This window comes from Hippoglossus stenolepis, chromosome 9 (genome assembly GCF_022539355.2).
Source record: "Hippoglossus stenolepis isolate QCI-W04-F060 chromosome 9, HSTE1.2, whole genome shotgun sequence".
NCBI classification, from domain to species: domain Eukaryota; kingdom Metazoa; phylum Chordata; class Actinopteri; order Pleuronectiformes; family Pleuronectidae; genus Hippoglossus; species Hippoglossus stenolepis.
Window position 1 is genome coordinate 1,845,644 of NC_061491.1, and position 10,903 is coordinate 1,856,546.

A 10,903-nucleotide genomic window follows, 5' to 3' on the forward strand; every position below is an offset into this window, starting at 1 on the left:
GTGAGTCTCTCTGGGGACCAAGCTTGGCTGGAGTAAAGCACAGTAATCACCCCAGCAGAGGGTGAGGGAAGGAAAACGTGGGATGGATAACTGGATTAGACCGCTTCATCCACTGGTTTGATTGTATGGCATCTCTCCCTCTGTAACAAGAACTGAACACACTGTTTACAGATTTTCACATCCACGTTTCTCAGAGCACACACACATCATCTTTACGCTGTTTTTAAAACTAGTTAAATTTTTGTATTCACTATTTCAGCTTCATACCATCACTGTATTTATTTTATTATTACGCACATTTCTGTTTACTTTATTTTTATAATTTTTCTACTTGAACTTACTTTTAAACTCAAATTCAAATATACCAATTTATCCGTTTTAATATTGAATTCTTGTAATTTTGTCTCTGTGTTGTTTATAATTTCCCTGTATTTTTGTAATTGTTTTATTTGTTTTAAAATTACAGGGACAATGATCATTAATAATCGTTTTTGTAAATGAGCCAGTTTAGCAATTTTGGCTAATTACATGTGATTTTGATATAAGTAAAATATCTCAGGCATGGAGTGCCTAAATAAATCTTGATATTGGTTATTGAACTTTAAGAAAATAAGAAAATCTTCCACAGCAAATGACCAACTCAGTGACTCTTCACTATCAACAGATAGATATCAAGATGTAACAAGCTTCGTCATGACTTCTCAGCAACGTTGCCTCTGAAGCGAGGAGGTTAGGAGCCAATCCTGGAGTCCAGTCTAAGATTAGTATGAGTGTAGGTCTCGGATCAATGAATTGTTTATCCCCAGTCCCTTCAACCTCCACCCCCACCTTTGGGGAAAGATGTGGAGGGAGCTTATCCAGCTATGGTTGGCGGAGGCCTCTGTGGCAGCTAGACTAATACCTCACTCACCCCAACTCCCACTCCCACTCCCATTCCCACTCCCACTCACTACCCCAAACCCCAAACCCACGTCCTGAGCACAGCATAAGGCTTAACTCCAACCTGCTGCGATCAACAACAAAAAGTTTAATTAAAAACTAGCTGTGCTGAGGAGGGAGCAGACACGTTCAGGAGAGACAGGCCCTCTCACTTCAGCGCCTCAACAACCAACATGCTAATGTGTAAAGTGGTGATTCACAGCAGCTCCACAGCTCCACATTCCTCAGTGACGGGCTGCTGCCTTCATTAAAGCTGCCACACAATAGAGAAATAGACAGCCGGCTGACACAGAGTCTCAGCCCTGTCTGCCGCACAAAGAACTGCCCGAGTTCGTATGTATGTCAGGGAATATGGAGGGACACATTTGGTTAATATTCACTGTAGTTTAAATCTTATTTTAGATTTGTGACTCCCACTTCACACTCATCAGCCGCACATGACACCACAAAAAGTTTACAGAGGGGAAGGGATCAGACCTCTTCATAACCACCTCCAATTTGTTAGAGAGACTCTCAAGCGACCACTGTGATCTGCAAAGTGAGGGTCACATGACTGACAGTACTGCTAGCTCTCTTCATCAAAGGGAGACCACAAGTAGTAGAAAAATGGTGGGATGTAACAAAGTGCATTCACTCAATTACATTTTTACTTTACTTATTTATTTTTCAATATTACTCCACATATATATGTACTGTCTACCTGTGCACTGCATTGATTACATGTTTATATTGTTTTTCATATATATACAGTATATATACATATTTCAAAGTAATCAACACTGATGGGAATTAGTTTACTGATCCAATCAGATCTGGCAGGGAACATTAGACCCCGCCTCCTTCAATAAGAGCAAAGTGCATCTGCAGCAGCAGCATCACTGGTGCAGAAACACAGAAGAGGCCACCACTGAAACGCAATCGTGCTGATGTAGTAACCTGTTGCATTAGGGCACAGGACACTTAAATATACTTTAATATTTAAAATCATTTTTCTCAGGTAAAGATTAATGTGGTACTTTTAGTTTAGCACATTTATGTCTATTATTTGTACTTTTACTTATAAGTGTGGTTAGCATAAATAAATTGACTTACACTTTCTGCCAAGATCTGCTAATCTGTAAATTCGGTTTGAGCCCTGTGAGCTAACTGCTGAAGCACCACAGAATAGGCAGCTAACACAAAGAAGAAAACTAAATAACAAAAGAAAGACCTGCATTGGTAAGCCGTTAAAACGGTGGAGAGACCACTGTGATGTGCCTCCGGACCGGGCTGCAGGATGTGGCATGAGCATGCATGAATATGGGGGGGGAAGCTTCTGAAGGAGCAGTGAAGAGAGGGGTGCATTTGTTTTCAAATATCAACAGTCAGTCCACAAAAAGCAGTAACTCAACCTTTAAGTAAAATGTTTGGGTACGTCCTCCACCACTGCCTGGATCAATCAATCAATCAAATTGTATTTGTACAGCCCATATTCACAAATCACAATTTGTCTCATAGGGCTTTAACAAGGTGTGACATCATCTGCCCTTAACCCTCAACAAGAGTAAGGAAAAACTACAAAAAAAAACCTTTTATCAGCCCTTTAAGTGGCACATTCTATAATATTTAGTCATCAATTTTATGTTATAACCACAAAGTCAGACAATCCGTCTAGAGAGATGAATCAACAGACCAACATTGCTTTACAGTTAATGGAGGTGAAAACTGTCCTCGCTCTGTGTGTGGGCAGGGTGATTTATTGTGGGGAACCACACACAGACAACACAGCCGGGAACCATCCATCTCAACACTGGAAAAGAAACAGTTAAACAATTGATTAGAAACCAAATAGTAATTGCAACAAATTGAATGTTTTCTCTTTTAAAGTAAGTTAATGTCTTTTTGAACAAACAAGTTAAGGACATGAGTAGGGGGTCCATGTGAACCTAGTGAACCAGTGGGTCCTCTCTTAAAACTTAACAAAATTTGCTCCCACAGACCCAAATATAATACCCAACCAACCCGATTTGAGAGTCAATCTGCACTATCCACAAAAAGATGTGTTAATATACCACCCGAACCCGACCAGGCCAGCAATCAACCAGCCGTCTCTTTTCCCTGTCCATATCACACACAGGGCTACACACACACACACACACACACACACACACACACACACACACACACACACACACACACACACACACACACACACATAAAACAATGGCAATGTATCCTTCAGATCTTAAGGACAACTGTCCTGTCTAATGCATTACAAATTATAGTGTAGGTGCAGAGAGATGTGCATCTGTGTGTGTGTGTGGAACAGAGAGGGAGAGAGAGAGAGAGAGAGAGATAGAGAGAGAGAGAGAGAGAGAGAGAGAGAGAGAGAGGTGGATGAAAATGTCAAAATGTCTCTGAAAGTTATTTGTATACTCCCACCCACCTCCCACCGGCTGACCTGTATGATGCATTATGAGCTGGAGCGAATGGTTGTTGACCTGGCATTGGCAGCACTTGCACGTCCACTTGCCATCAGATCTTGCGAGACAGATGTTCATAGCAGGTCTGAACAGGGTGAGCCCTGCCTCCCGTCCCCTTCAACCCTCAAGCATAAGCAGGGGTAGATGGAGTTTTATTATAATGTTGATGTTTGTTTCTATTATTAATGCAACTGCATTAAAAACGGCATCTTGAGGAACTGATAGTGTGAATAATGTGTCTGCAAGGTACATGATGATAAACTAGGTTTGCTTCACCTGACCAGTCAGGCAACCATGCAAACATGGTGTATTCGCTCAATCCAGTTTCCTCCAGAGCACAGACAAACCATGACAGGGGGTCATCTTCTCTGGAAACAAATACTGTCCAGATTAACTCACAACAACACAATCTGTCCCTCTGAGTCAGTATTTGCAGCTTATACATGGCACCATATGGGGCAGTGGTCTGTGGGGAAACAAACATGCTTACCATACACAATACAATCACACGCAATGAGAGATTTCATGCCTGAAAAATGACAGCTATTAACAGGATGTTAACTTACATTCTCCTTTTACATCTGCACAGTATGGTATTAGAGGGAGACTTATCATGAGTGCAGCAGGAAGATTCACAGATCAACAAACATCTAAGAGTGTGTTTAAGAGCAGGAACATGGGCTTTTGTATTCTGACTGTTGAGTGAAACTGCACAATCTTTCTCTGTTGCTTTTCTGAAAAGTAACTAATCAAAATTTTTGAGATGCGTTTTCTGATATTAAACTGAAAGCTGCACTGAATCACTGCATGCTCCATTCCACTGTATACACTGAGACTTTCTCTTCGTGGACAATTAAAGGAGTGCTCTCTTAAAAAGTCTTGTAGCAACTTGCTCCACACTTTGAAGTTGTAAGTGAAAGTCAGGGTTAATTAATTTATAAATATGTTCTGTAAATCATCAGGAAATTTGTTACCTTGTATCTGGGAATTTACAAATGTTTACATGTTGTACTTTGAATCCCTCAGATGTAAGATGCACTTGCTGCTGTTCAGGTTTCCACTGGTACAAAGCAGTTAAAGAAGAAACACTGTTGGTGGTATTTAACAAGGTGTGGGAAGAGCAGCAGCTGGCTGCTAATGGGACGTCTGTACTAATTCTGCTATTGAAGAGAAAGTGAAGTTTACAACAGTCAATCACTGCCCACTGAGGTGCATCTATTAACACTCTGACCACTAGTAGGCCTTTTCTGTTTTCTTTGTAAAAACTCCCAGATAACATTTCCCACCTTCTCTAGTGAGGGGGGGCAGGGCTGTTTATAATTTATGTCTCCTTATAAAGTTCCAGACAGGAGATTTGCTGTGGGCACTCCATCTCACCCACTCCCTCTCCCACTCTCCCCTGCACACAATCGTTCCACGTCTCTACAATGGCATTTCAAAAGAGCTCCAATTGCCTTGCGAGCCTTAACCTCACCCCCTCCTTCTCCTTTAAAAAAAAAAACTGGCAACAAAGAATGCTGCAGTGCTCAGATGGGGAGGCATTCAAACTCCATTTAACACAGAGCAAACAAGCATAACAACTAAGCTAAACTGAAGGTTACTAGGCTAAACTAAAGGAAGATATGAAAAATCCCAAAACAGATCTAAAGGTGGCACTAATGACTGATACCCCACAATGGAAGAGGACATGTATTTGTCAATAGAATTAAAAGGGTGCTTTTCTGCTTGGAGTTTACTCTTCTTGCTGTTGTCTGTGAAAACAGTTGTATCACGTCCAATGTGGCTCTGGAGGAGCTGTTTTCATGACGGCGACAATAACCTGATGATGTCAGGAGGGTTATGTTGGCTTGTGCTTAGAGAATACAGATGATTATGAGACACACTTTTTTACAAGCTGGGGAGGTGCAGTTGAAAGACAAGGACATTAACCAACCTGAGAGTACTAATAAAAGATCATGCTTTATTGCATAATGGGAAGGATTAAGTTTTGTAACATGATTCATTTAACCATAGGCTGTATACAAAGATGATGGGACTCCTCCCCAAAAGTGAAGCTAAAGGGGCCTGATCACCCCTTGGTGGCTGGGTGCAGAATATGTCATAATTCCCACCTCCTCCATGTTAGCATATGAGACATGCGTTATGCGTTTTTTCAATAGTTGTAGTGAAGGCGGAGAGAAAATTAGTAGGGCAATGACATAAGTCGTTTTCAGACATGACCTACGGGTTAAAAACCCGGAGAATTGGCTACAGGGTTTACAGAGAGTTTGACTTTCACACATACACATTCACAACAGCAAGAAATCCTCTGCATTATTCAGTGGAGTAGTGGAGCAGCCGGGTGTAGCAGGCAGAGGCAGGAGGTGACGTATTAACTCTGCTGGGTAGATCAGGGGATTTTGTTAACAGCATCCCGACACCGTCAACAGCTCTTATCGCTACACAAAATCTCTTGACATCTTCGTAGGAGGCTTCCACTCCCCCACTCGCTCACGGTGAATCCAGCTGTCTGAAAGCAGAAATACAGTCAAACCTTTATTTGACTCTAATCAGTAGGTCACCTCTACAGCAAGAGTATCACTTTAAAAGCCTTTGATAAAAAGCATTAGTAAGCATGAATGTGTCTAGCAAAGTTCATCTGACATATAGCAAAGGTAAGCAAACAGCAATTGTGGCCCACAAACAAAAGTATTTGGTTCCCTGAGAAAACTTGAAGTCTTCCCTTTCATTTTTATATTATTACATTCACATGACTCCTCTTGACAACATACATAGCTCATGTTATTTTGAATATATATAATCAAAATTAAGTCTATTAACCTAGATAAATACCATAAGTGAATGGTCTAATTTGACCTACTTCAAAAATAGATTTGTGCCAACAACAATGCTTTCATTCAGCCACGAACCACAGTTTATCGTGTGTGGAAAACCTCTTGAATACATCTTTAATCTTGTTTTACAATTAGTCTTTGCCAAGTGAGAAATAGCATAAGCTGCTATAACGCTGTTAACCCTCACATATGGGAATTATGATATTTGCTGCCACTGTTTGATAGTAACATTGTTTTTAAAGATGAAAAAAAATAATAAGTCAATCAAAATAATTTGACAATCAATAGTCCTGGATAAAGTGGCCTTCTTAAATTTCAGACAATCCCCTCCAAAAAAAACCCATATCAATGGGTCATTGAAAATACCTGGAGTTTTAGACTTCAGACAAATGTGGAAAGCCTGTATTTCAGAGAACGTATGGACTCCCTTAATGACATGGTGAAAGCTGAGTGATCCTCTTACTTCTCTAATCTAATATCCTCCAGCAAGAAATATCCTTAAGTCTCGTTAAGGCATAGGCTATCAACTATGCTGTCTTCTTTGACAGTGGCTGCCAGTGGCGGCTGGTCAATACGGGGCCGCCCCCTTCAAGATCCCGAGACAAATAATCGCCTGTGAGCATTCAATATAAGTTTGTTTCAAATTGTATGTGGTTCATTTCTGTCTAAATACATAATACTTCCAGGTCCGGGGCGCTGGCCAAATGCATGTGAATGTGGATCCTGAAAGTTTTGGCTCTTTAATTGGTTGTTCCAGATCTTCCATGGGACGCAGCTCTCTGTGCCCCGGACACTCCCACTTTTTTTTACAGCCGATAGGTATTAATTAAAAATGTTTAATCTAAAGTGATTGGTCGACCCTCGAGGCCGTATCAGGTAGGTCCAATGTCACTGAGTTATGTCCGCTACGAGCTGACCGGTTTCAGGGGAACTGCGGCAAATCTGGTCATTTCTTTACAAAAACACCCCAACATGAAAAAAAGAGGAGAGAGGTCCGGAACCACCTGATTTACAGATTCAGCAGCAAGTATGAGGATGAGCTTAAACCCTGGGCTTCTCCAGCTGTTGTTATGAGAAACAGAGTTGACTAACTGGATGTGGTGTAAGTAATGTCTTTTATTGAGCCGTTGTTTGCTGTTTTGCGAGACCTAAAAAATCTCTCTGAAAAATGCAAATGGATTTGAAAGTGAATGTTGTGTTGTTTTTGTTGAGTCTTGCTTCAGTTTGTTGACCCCCCACCTAAAAGAAATTTAAGAAAAATTATTTTTTATCTTCTTAAATATTCTAAAGATGGCAAACATCTCACCCTCAACCAGTCCAGTGGTTCCAAAAATCCTTCTGTCTTGAGCTTCTTTTGTTCTGTGTAAACAGACACTATTGCAGCTCTTTAAGGACATCTGAAACTGTCATAAGCCGTTGTCAGACATGAACTCCGGAGGATATTTATACAATGGGGTCCGGACTTACAAGAGTTTGCTTTTCACACATAAATAACGCAGCAGGAGATTCTCCGCTCAGACGCATTCACCACAACACAGAAATCAAATCTCTGGAGCGTTCAAGTGAGGGGTGGCACAGCAGGCAGAATGTAACATATTGATTCCACAGCAGAGAGCAGTTTTAGTTTTTGTTTACAGCACATCAATAACGGCATCGGCCCTTATAACCAAAAGTTCTCTTGACATCTTTGTTGGTGTCTTCTATGTCTATGGCACGGCTACTTCATCATGAGATATTTGTTTTCTTTTGTTCTTGTCTTTTTGTAGCGTTTTCCTTGTATTAGAAACATCATCAACATGCAATCTTGCTCACAGTGGATCTCTTGCTGTGTTCTCACCTGGACTCATGTGGACATAATCCAGGGGCTGGCAGGAGATGGTCCGGAGCCTCGCCCTCATTTGACTTCTCAGGGTTAGGTTCGATTTTAACTGTACTGGCCTTCCATGATGAATATTGTAAACCGCTCTCTTTCAACAGAGTGCATTGAGCTAGCTGTTTAGCATCTTTGGTACTGCATTGAAGTGTTTTTCCCCTTATGCCACAAATAGGACTTTGTCAGTCTCAGTTGGTTTGCCATGCGGTGTCCCCCAGGGGTCAATGTTCGGACACACGAACATTGACCCCTGGTGTTACCACTCAGTCTGAGTCATTTATTTTCCTTTCTGAAAAACTGTTGAAATTTAATTAGGAATTTGATGACATGTAGATATATGCAGATAAAGCTGGAGTGAAAATGATTTTCCCCGATAACCTTCACTCAGCCATCAGGCAGAACCTCTGTGAACCTCCTTATTTTCTTCATCTTCTCTGTCCAGTCTACACAATCCATGAGTTTTGAGGCTCAAAATAAAAGCATAGACTCCATTGTGTGTCTTTCACCTCAGAAACAGCCAAATGTAGGTGTTACATGCTATTATCGCATCAACACTGAACAACTGTAAGTCCTCTCTTATAAATCACCCTTACTCTGTTTACAAACCAATTAAAACAGTGCTACTGGGCTTTTAACATTGATTCAACAGATGGTGAAATAATACACCTATTACACCTATAACCTCTCTGCACTGGCTTTCTGTTCATTTTAGAATAAATCTTGGTGCTCACTTACTGAACCTTGTTCACCTCCGAGTTCAGCTTCTATGTCCTCTGCCTGGGATTTTCTAAATGCACCTCATACACATGTAAGAGCAATAGAGAGTTGGATAATTCAACTCCCCTAAGGTTTGGAATGGCCTTGCTTGCTATATTTGGAGTTTAGAAAGGCATTAAGCCAGGATGCAGTTATTTTGTGTTTAAACTTGAAAGGTGAAATGCACTTTATAAAGGAACTAACTAAGAAAATACCAAAGACAATAACTTTCTTTTTGTTATTTTGGAACACTATACAGTTTTGAATCAAAATAAATAACAAAAAGGGATTAAAAACATGTATGCCCCCCCATTTTCACCAGGCCCACACCAATCCTGAAAAAATGTACTTTTTATGTTTATTTTTTCATATTTAGTTAGAAGACATTGGTGGTCATCCAGACTTGATAATCCATCCACTGTGGACCATGAAAGTCTAAGAAGTGTGGTTCAATTTGGCAGAGATCAAAGGTTTTCCATCATCATTAGGAACTCTCCTCTGGGGACCATGAACATAAAAGTACAAAGTTCAATGGAATTTGAACAATATTTGTTAAGATTCAGACATGTAGCATTCTGTCAGTCTGTTGAAGTTTCATTGTTCTTTTCTGCAAATAAATTAATGATGATAACTACAACCATGTTTTTTCCTCCTCTTCTGGAGAATTAGTGCAGAGTGGGAGCCCCAGTAAGAGGATTCTGGCCTGTCCAAGCATCTTAAAGAGCCGCAGTATTAGATACGTGACCAAATCCCTGAGGTTTCTCACTGAGGGAGAAATGTTGTTTCCTGACAGTAACTCGCCTAAACAGATCTGTGTTGTGATTTCACTAATTGCTCCCGTTGTCTCTAATACCTGATTAGCACAATAAAGTGATTTACATGCCAACTGGGGTCTTACTCACTACATGTCTGTACATGGGTCTGTCATTCTCTTTTGGCTCTTATTAAGATGTGATCCATGCTCTCCTGGAGTCTACATCGTACTATACAACATATTTTCTTTTCAATAAACTAGGTGGATGTGTGCCTAAATCTCCGAGTTTAATATGAGAATGTCTGCTGTACAGAAAAACAGCTGACCTCTAATGATATTTTCCCTGTATGGTACAAAGAGATTGTCAGGCCTCAATCTGTTGTCCTGTCCACTGGCCCCATGTGTGCAGTAATCTTGATGAGGGGCTAATAAGCTAGAGAGACAGCAGATCCGAGTAGTGCCTACTTCACCCCACCCCCAGTGGGCCCCTCGACCTTCTAAAACATCCCCCATTAACCCTTCGTCACCCAAACCTGGTCTGAAGTATGGCCGCTCAAATACTCAAGTAATGAAAAGGGATTGGAACAAGGCTAGGAGGGATCAAAGCAAACTTCCTCTAGTAATATTTGAAAAGTAAATATAATAGAAAAACATTGAATTCCACTGAGCTTTTAAGATTGTGTCTGCCTGTCAGCTTAGCTCTGACATTCCTACCAGGAATTCACAGCAGGGGATTCAGGACAGGCCAGACAGACATGTATGTCTATTCTCTGAATGGTGTGTCATTTTATAAGGCTTGCATTTTTTATATATAACATTGATGAAATATCACATTCATTTCATAAAAAGTTTGTAAAACTTAACTTAAAGGTGCACTCTCATTTTCAAAATAGAGGCTCAGGTACTTCTTATTATAGGCCTTTTTACAAACACTTTCTAGGAGCTCTAATTAGTCAGTGAAATCAGGTTGCCTCACTTGAACTAAAATAATTTAAAAGTCACAACTATACTTTAATCGAATTAAAAGTTGAGTGTGAGTGAGTCTTTAGAAGTTCTGAGGGTTTGTGGAACCGAGTAGTTGCTGCTTTGCCTGATCTGTATTCCAGGCTTAGCATTGGTCATCATCAGTGTTTTGATATGAAACAATAAGAATGCACATCAGTTTCTTTAATGTGTAACATCACACAATACATCTCTGAGACAATGTTCAGATATCTGAATTATACCAACTGTGTCTGAACATGTGACTTCAGTATACACATACACACACAAAAACAAACTATGA